The 9,855-nt window shown below is 41.8% G+C and overlaps 1 pseudogene; it reads right to left on the bottom strand.

Moving 5' to 3' along the window:
• Nucleotides 1-1,596: 1,596 nt before the first annotated feature.
• Nucleotides 1,597-1,978, bottom strand: LOC121162417 (annotated as a pseudogene).
• Nucleotides 1,979-9,855: the final 7,877 nt, after the last annotated feature.

Raw genomic sequence — 9,855 nt, 5'->3', positions numbered from 1 at the left:
TTGCCATGTGTGGGCTCCTTAAATCTGTCTTATTTTGTTACTTGTTACTCTCTCCAGCTGCTTTGAGCTTAGCAGAAAATTGCCAAATCAAAAACCAAGCTGTCATATACTGCAGTTTCCTCTGATGGGGGACATCGTTAATTTCTGTCATCATCTACCCTTAAGCCTTAAAATGTAGTACAGGGCCCAGCAGCATGGCTTAGCGGCTGAAGTCCTCGCCCTGAACACCCGGGATCCCATATGGGTGCCAGTTCCTTCCAGCTCTCTGCTTGTGGCCTGGGAAAGCAGTCGAGGACGGCCCAAAGCCTTGGGACCCTGCACTCGCATGGGAGACCTGAAGGAGGTTACTGGCTTCTGGCTTCAGATCAGCACAGTACCAGCCATGCAGTCACTTGGGGAGTGAATCATCGGACAAAAGATCTTCCTCTCTATCTCTCCTCCTCTACGTATATCTGACTTTCCAATAAAAATAAATAAATCAAAAATATATACATGTACTATGGTACATACAGCTGATCTTGTGTCCATGAAATAATGATTTCCACTTTTTCAAATAAGAATCGAGAATTCAGGGCATATAGAAATACAGCTTTTCATTTTCCTTGAAGCTTATGTGTGACAAATGTCAACAGCTCATCTAATTACATTTGCTAGGTGGCTCATCTTTAAAACAAATGGTTAATAAAAAAAAAAAAACTCAAAGCATTGAAATGGCAAAGAATTGCTTTCTTGGTCTTTGCATTCTGTTGAGTGGAAGTTTACAATTTTTTTCAATGAGAAGTAGTAGATGCGACAGGCTTTTGTGGTAGGCATACAGCAGGATATAATATCTAAGACAGGCAAGACAGTGCCATTGGCTCGGAGTTTAAATTGGGGAGAGTTGGTTTGTAGGCTATCACAACACAACTCAGACCATGCTATGTTAAAATTGAGAATTCAGAAGGGCTAAAATGTGAGGGAAATTTCCTTAAAATAGTAACTTAAGTTGAAATACAGTTAAAATGTCAGAAAGCTCGCTGTTTTAGTGTATTTACAAAGTTGTGCATTGAAAATCCGTGTCTACAGAACATGCCCTCAACCTAAAATGAACCATCATAGCCCTTAGTCGCCATGCTTTTCCCAGTTCCCTCATTACTAGGGTAAATATTTCCAGTCTTTTCTAACAACATTTTTTTAAAAAGATGTGCTTATTTATTTTGAAAATCAGAGTTAGAGAAAGAGAGGAGAGGCAGGGAGAAAGAAATCTTTCATGTACTGGTTTACTCTCCAAATGGTTGCAGTGGCTGAGACTTTGCTAGATCGGATCCAGGAGTCCAGAACTTCTTTCAAGTCTCCCACATGGGTGCAGCGGCCCAAGAAGTTGGATCCTCTTCCACTGTTTCCCAGGAAAATCACTAAGGAGCCAGATTGGAAATGGAGCAGCCAGAATTCGAATCACCACTCACACAGGATGCCGGCAGAGGCTTAATGAGCTGCACTGCATCACTGGCCCTCAATTTGCCCATTCTTAATCTTTCTTATCTTTGGTCTGATTCTTGCCCTTTGCTATAGTGATTTGTTTGTGTCCTTTTCACTGCATTTATTTTGTGCTGAACTTTATTTCCATGCCATACGTGTTTGTTTCTTTAGTTTCTTGTAGGGTATCTTTTTCTTCTGTGCTATCTCTTTTTCTGGTTTTTCAGTGGCACGGGGAGCTCATGTATGGGTTAATTCCACCTTCAGCTTTGCAGCTACAGTGGCACATCTTGGGAAACCATATACAACAGAAAGGAAGCATTCCTTTTGGGTCACAGGCCCCAGGTCAAACCCCAATGCTTGGCCTGGGCACACATACCAACTCCCTTGCTGCAATAACAGAGTGGCACACACTACTTCTTTAACGTGATATCTTTAGATACTTGGTGGCTTTTCAGATACTCATGCTCGTAATGGTCTGGGCAGTTTCTCGGGTGTTCTTAAAGTCAGTGCAAATATCTGCACCTCTTCATACACAAAATGCTGTGAGGTTTACTACCAAGTGAATAGCAAACCACTTCGGTAGATCACCTAAGTCTGCTCGCAGGAAGAGTGATACCATGTTTTTAAAATTCATCTTCACCAAAGCACGTGTCAGTGGGTATACACTCAGGAACAAAATTACTAGATCATAGGGTAAATATGTTTAATGTTTTGCAAACTCCCAGTCTGTCAAAGAATGTATACTATTTTCCAGCACCACCAGATAGGTAAGACATCCAATTCCTCCAAAAACTCATTGTCACATCTTTTATCGTGTAAAACGATAGTTATCCCAGTAATTGTAAAACAGTAGCCCAATGCATTTGTTTCCTCTTCCTAACAGCTAATGATGTTGAGGATCCTTTCATGTGCCTACAGTACGTATATTTTTAATGAAATGTTTATTCAAATCCTTATCTTGAATGCAGATCAGGCTATTTGTCTTTTTTTTTTTCTTGCCATCTGTGGGATCTGTGGGTTGTCTTTTCATAAAGGACACTGATGGCATATGTTGAAACAAAATTTAACGAAGTAAAACCTATCTATTTTTTTCTTGTGTTGGTTGTAGTTTTGTTTTCATACCTAGAAAGCCATAGCCTACTGCAAAGTCAGGATAATACCTACATTGTGAAATTAGTTATAAGATTTTAAAAATGCATTAGGCAAAAGTGACTGACAGTGCCTAATGTTCAACATATAGCAAACATATGCAGGTTTTACTTTTGTGGTACCAACACTTGATTCATCCATTCAAAAGGTTCTTACTGGATGTAGTATATAGTGTATTGGAGCCTGGTCTCAGGGATACACCAAGATGAATAAACCTTCAGCATATACACAGCCTGCCTGTGCAGATAACGTTTATCACATGCTCACTGTAATTATCGATTGCTTCAGAATAAATGTTCATACTCTAGGAACTCGGACAAGCAGTAGCACTTCATTATCTTGACATCTCTTTGTCAGTAATTTATACCACTTATTTTTAGCTGCTTCTTTCTTTCCTTTTCACTGTAGTCTAAAGAATTCTAAGTCATCCTCCAGCCCTCACCAACTTCTACCCTTCTATGCTTCTCTCACCATTGCTCCCCAAATATGCTCAACTATCGTATGAAGATGATTTTAGCAACTTGAACTCACAATTCCCGGACACTTTTCAAATCGAATGTCATGCCTACCTTTCCTAACCACCAGGGTGTCTATCTTCACTCCTCTCTTACACTTGGTATTCCATCCTCCCTAGAACATTTCCATTTTCCTGTCATGCTCTCAGACACAATACATATAACTCTCCTTCTGAATTTAGACTCTCTTTTTTGTTCCTTGAGAAATTCCCTCTCTTTTTAGCCAATATTAACTTCTGAGAATCTTGGTCACTCTCCAAGGGATGTCTAGGACAACTTTTTTTTTTAAAAGATTTATTTTTATTATTTTTTTCATTGGAAAGGCGGATAAACAGAGAGGAGAGACAGAGAGGAAGATCTTCCGTCCGATGATTCACTCCCCAAGTGAGCGCAACGGGCCGATACTATGCCAATCCGAAGCCAGGAGCCTCTTCCGGGTCTCCCACACAGGTGCAGGGTCCCAAAGCTTTGGGCCGTCCTCGACTGCTTTCCCAGGCCACAGGCAGGGAGCTGGAAGGGAAGCGGGGCTGCCGGGATTAGAACCGGCGCCCATATGGGATCCCGGGCGTGCAAGGCGAGGACCTTTAACCACTTGCGCCACCGCGCCGGGCCCTAGGACAACTTTTGCAAATGATTTATTTATTTCACTTGGAAGCCAGAATTTCAGAGGGAAAGAGAATCTTCCATCCACTGGTTCACTCCCCAGATAATCACAATGGCCAGAGATGGTCTGGTCAAAGCTGGGAGTCAGAAGCTTCCTCTGAGTATTCTACATGGGTGCAGAGGCCTTTCCTCTACCTTGCTGGGCCATTACCAGGGAGTGGTACTCATTCTTTTTTTCTGATCTCCAGAGAATTTTATACCTCTTCTACAGTACTTAGACCACATTATTGAGACTTAGGTAGTAATTTCATAGTCGCATGTCTAGTATCCAAATTATATTTCCTAATAAGTATCAGGATGAGAATGCTCATTGCGGATCTCCAAATGTAGACAGGGTGGTTGAACAAGGGCCTTGCCTGCTAATTTCTTAAATCTCATGTCACATTTGTATTCTAACGGTAGGCCACTCCTGGCCAACGGCTGAAAATAATAGGAACCCCAGGCAAACCTGTTCTCAAGAGACTGAACCTGTCCTGACAGCTCATGGTTGTTTGAGGATTCCCAAGGACATTGTTGAATTTCCTTGGACTACAGCAGGGTTTTACATGTGGGGTAGACTTGCTTCACAGGCTGAAGCTTGCCCAATCTATGCCAACTCCTTCTCTCTCTCTCTTTTTTTTTTATTTGACATCTCTGCCAATTGTTTCCCTACGAGTTTGTTGATTTGTTTTGTTTGGAAGGCAAAAAGAGACAAAGACAGACAGATAACGATCTTCCATCTGATGGTTCATTCCCCAAATGTTTGCAACAGTCAGAGCTGGGCTAGTTCAAAGCCAGAAGACAGAGACTCAATCCAGGTCTCCCATATGGATGGAAGTGACTCAAGTACTTGAGCAACCACATGCAGCTTCCTAGAGTACACATTAGCTGAAAGCTGGAATTAAAAAACAACCAGAACTCCAACTCAGGCACTCACACATTGGATGAGAGCATACTAGCAGTGTCTAAACTGCTGTACAGATGCCTATCTGTTGGAAAACATCCAACAGGATAGCTGGGGCAGCAAAATCCTGTGAGACCCTGTTGAGAAGAGACTCCAGAAAAGAGGAAGTGGAGGGCCTCCCACCCAGAGTGCGCTCTTGACCCAGTGAGTCCTTGGATGTGCTTTCGTGTTCTCCTCGGTGATAGGCAAACATCTGTGCTCTGTCTAGCCGGTCAACCAAGGGCAGACAGTACTCCTTATCTATTCCCTACTTTAATAATGCTTTGCCCAAGTTGTCTTGTTAGCTTCCTTGAACTCTCTGATTCCAGACGTGATCTAATTCTGAGTTGTGTCTGAACTGTTGCTTTACTAAGAGTATAAGAGCTACAACCCTGGAAAGAAACTTTGTCAGTTGCCCGAGAAAGCACTGTCCTCCATTTCTTTTCCGTCACATCTCCTCCCCAGGAACCCACAAGGTAAATTTGCACGTATTTATCTCTATATGCCTAATGTCTTATGGCTATCTACTTGCTGAAGCATGTAGAATAAGAAAAATAGTGCCGGAGAAATGCAAGGCACGACAAACCTGCAGAATTAGTAGACGGGATGAGGACTAAGACATATCAGTCAGGGTAGGAATCAGTAAGCATCCTGATTGGTAGGGGGAACACAGATAGCAGGAAGCAGCTGACCATTCTGCCAAACCAGCACAGTATTTCCCACTGCAAAAGCCTCCTTACACGAAACAATAGTAGCCTCTGGCAAATGGAACAATACCGCCCTTCCCTCCTCAAAAAAGAAACAGATGCCTAGATGCTAATGAATAAGTCGCCAGCATGTGTGTGCCAGTTGCATCTCCATGATTTTAAGCCATTAAAATATTACAATAAAATTACTATGGTTAACTCTACTACTTCTAGGATGCTCCTAAGACAACAACCCTTTCAAGATTTCCAGGGAAGGAAAGGGAAGGAAATGGGAAGGAAAGAAAAAGGAAGGAAATGAGTAGCGCTGAAATCCAGCCCCAAACATCACCACCTATAAGCACTAATGAAACTCTGCCCAGACACAACAGCCTAAGGTTTTCAGACTCCGTAAAAGGCTGGCCCTTATCATGGCTGAAGAGGTTCACACCCGAACATGCCTACATTCCTTCTTGAGATTATGCTTTCACTTGCCACGCACACAAATCTTATTCCTCTTAACCTGTGTCTCATCCTTAAATTCTTTTTTTTTCAGATTTATTTTTATTTGGAAGGCAGATATTACAGAGAAAGAAAAAGCAGAGAAAGACACGGCGGAATGTAAAACCAACCAAAACATGCCCCTAAAATCTGTGCTGAGCTTCCTCAGGCAATCCGCCTCCTCCAGAGAACTCTCCAGAAGTTTTACAGCTGGTCTCCATTGGCAACATCGGCCTTAGTCAGTCAAAAACCACTAAAGAAGAAAACAATCCAAGGTGAATGGGGATGGTGTCCCTAGAAGAAGCTTTTTTTTTTTGGTGAAGACATCATTGATAAGAGCTGAGCCATTATTTTTGCCCCTCAGAACTGGTACTTTTCTCACATGGGATTTTGGATAAATTCAACAGATAAAAGTCATTGGCTAATCATGTCCATTGAATAATGGTATTTCATGATTCAGTGCAAAAAATGCATAAATGTAATTCTGAACAGGTAGGAACACTTCCACCAACATTCAGCAATGGGTAGACATTGGTGGGCGGGCAGTATTCTACTGGCACCTGGTGGCAAAGGTTAAGGATGCTGTTAAACGTCCTAGCATGCACACAGTAGCCCCCCACAACAGTAAATGATCTGGCCCTGGTCACTCCACAATTTACCAATGAATGCTTGAATGTCACAAAAAAGAAATGAGGGTTTTCATGTGTATCCAAACAGAATGTTATTATAGTGGAAAATGAAGTTTAGGTAAACATGGTTCTCTGTCATTGAACAAACACTTGTGCCTCTACCACAAGAAGTGAAATACTCTTGACACAATAAATGAATTTGGCGTTTTAAAGAAGTCACCACAACTAACTCAGAAGACTTAGTGTTCCGAACTTGCCAAGGATGCCAACGTGAATATGACCTCAAAGACTCAAAGGACACTGTTCGAGGAATAGAGAAACAGGTTCCTTTAAGTCTTCGCCTTTGTTTAAGGACTGAAAGCAGATGAATTTCATGGACAAGACCCAGCTGACAGAAAGTTGATGGGAACTGGGCATACTTATCTGAGAAGAATTGGCTCTCTGGTTTCTTGAGGCGTTTGTCTAACCTAACTAGATGAAATTACAAATAGGTGTTGAAGCACATGGTCCTAGTCAATACAGTTTAACATCTCCTTACAAATGTAAACCTTGCTAGTAGGCCACCTGTTACGGAACAGGAACTAGTGTGCCTCTATAGCTTCTAATAGTGTTCTACCCACAATTTGCTCAAGATCATTGGTTCACTACTTAATAACTTACCTTGACAGAAAGCCTCACATCCTCAGATACAAAAAGCTCACCTAAGGAAAGCTGACTGCATGCCAAGCACTACACCAGGGGCCAAAAATACTGTCATACATAAGATAAATATGTTTTCAACAGTTTTAAAATTATTTTTCCCTTAACATTATCTCTGGTGGTCTTTTTTTTTTTACCTAGATGAGGTTGAAACCCACTCCTATGGTAGAAGTAAATTTGAACTTTGTAACTCATAATTTCGTCCATGAAGATTTTCATCAGGACTCTGCCGCCAGGTTGAACCAAGAGACTGTAATGGTATGTATTGGCTGAACAGGAGTGAGGAGTGTCAAGGAAAAAAAAAGATAAAAGAAAAGGGCAATTCTCAAGCAAGATGAATCCACTGATGGTCAGGAAGAAGGTAGCCTGGGGACACGGAGGGTGGAAATGTTCAGCAAGACCACAGAACAACAGCACAGAATCTAGGATGTCTTTGACCAGTGAAAAATAATTTATGATCTGTCTGCCGGCCTGGTAAGCCTTTTCCATCTGGGTATGAATTAGCATCAACATTTTTCATCAGCCAGGATGTGCTAAATAAGTCAATGGCATGCTTGCTTTTTCTTCTGTAAGAAACTCATCATATTCCAAATGTATGTACATTATCCTCCAAAGATATTTCCAGGACTGTCAGAACTATTAACTTGAATTGTTCATTTTAGTGTAGTAATATTATTTTCAATAAATGGATTTTATTAAATTTGTAAATGTGATGCAATATTTGTCTATAAAACATGGATAAGCTCTCATAAAGTGGAAGATTATTCCGTACTATTATATCCTGACTTCAGTGTAGTCATCTGCTTACACAATGAATCATCCCTGTGTTGTGGCTTAGTGACCCCACAGAAGGTGATCTGACCAGAGGCTATGGCCAGGAATTCAGCATCTTCCTACTTCTATTAATTTGCCTCACCGACACTGCTCTCTTTGGGTCTCTTATTTTGTGGGACCTTGCAGGCTGGTATCACCTTCCTGTGCTCTAAGCCATAATTTCAGTCTTTCCATGAAACAGTTTTATTTCCTGATAGGCACTGCAGCTTATGGAAGTCAGTGCTATGGGGAAAATATTCCAAAAGCACAGGTTACATTGCTGATGGAAAATGGCATTCATGGAAAAGGGACTGGAACCAAGTTCTCTTCCGATTCCTATTTTGGAACTTCTGGTTTTCCTGTGGAACGCCAAGTCAGTGGTGACTGCAAGGCCAAAAAGACCCAAGAGGATCTTGGGAAAGCAAAGGAAATGGGTGGGTGCAAATCAGACAGAACAGGTCACATTCAGGCAGTGGGGAATGTTGGATAGTCTGCCAAAAAATGCAGTAGAACGTAGAACCTCTAGTTCTCTGTTGTTTCAAAGCAGTCTCCTTGCATTTCACACCAACCTCCCTAGAAATGTCTGCATTATGTGCTCCGGGCACAGGGTCATGCTTCAATTTGTAGATTTATCTTCTGCTGCCCACGGCAGCGAGCGCCACCTAGCTTCTCCATTTCTCAACTCACAGATTTTCCTAATCCTTAGAAGAGTCCTCCCTAAGGGACAAACTCACAAGCTCACAAAAATGTAAGTCAGGACAGTGGCTTTCAAATGGCAGGACACGCTCTCTAAATCTGCAGAACTTTCAGTAGGACTGACGTGTTTTCCCAACACATTGCTTGCTGGTCTCATCTATGACAAATCCTTCCGTGGCAAGCGATCATGCGATTGGTACAGACCTGACCTTGCATTTAACTCACTGTGTTTCAAATGCAGAACTTTTTAGAGAGTCTGTGCTATACTAACACTGAAGGAACTATTTCTTTATGGAGCAAATCAGAATATGCCATCTCAAAATATGTTACTTTGATGTAAACATTATCTGCACCTAGAGAAAACAGAGAAAATACAGATGGCAAAGAGCTCCCTACCCACATCCATTGGGAAAATATTGCTTCTCTCATCCTCTGTCTAAATGAAAAGAATAGCCTCTGGCACCAGAGACAGAGAAAGTACTGAGGTTAAGCGGCTCCTCCCTTAACTGTGGCTTCACTTTCCATATTTTCAATTACTAGTGTCAAGCATGATCTAAAAATATGAAGTGGAAAATTCCAGGTGGAAGTGTCTCCTTAGCTTGAAGCTATGTGCCATTTGAATAGCATCGTGGCATCTCATGCTATGCTACTCCACCCTGCCTGTGAAGAATCTCCTCATCCAGCGAATGCGTGCTGCGTAGGAGACCTGCCCACTGGCCCCTTAGCAGCCATGTTGGTTACCAGGGCAAAACCATAGTTATTGTGTCCCAAGCTTTGTATTCAAGTAACACCGTTTATTAATGATGTCCCCAGAAGCACAAGACTAAACAATGATGGTAACGATTTTGATGATGTCTTGCTGAAATTGTTGTATTTTGGTATCAGCTATTGTCTCCTACTGTGTCTAATTTCTAAAGTTGACCTTTTTCCTAGGGGTGTACACATGAATAGGGGAAAAAAATGTAGTATCCAAAGGTTTCAGCGCTACGTTGCATTCTGAAGCAATCACTGGAGGGCTTGCCACATTACCCCTTGCTGGGAAGGGGGACTGCTATGCAGAAGGCTTTCCTAAAGAATTTCTGTCTATAGTTGGTTGTCCCAACATACTTACCTCCTCACAATCTACC

The sequence above is a fragment of the Ochotona curzoniae genome, unplaced genomic scaffold (genome assembly GCF_017591425.1).
Source record: "Ochotona curzoniae isolate NIBS_2020 unplaced genomic scaffold, NIBS_Ocur_1.0 contig_523, whole genome shotgun sequence".
NCBI lineage: Eukaryota > Metazoa > Chordata > Mammalia > Lagomorpha > Ochotonidae > Ochotona > Ochotona curzoniae.
The sequence above is the reverse complement of the archived record's forward strand: the minus strand, read 5'-3'. Positions and strand labels throughout refer to the sequence as shown.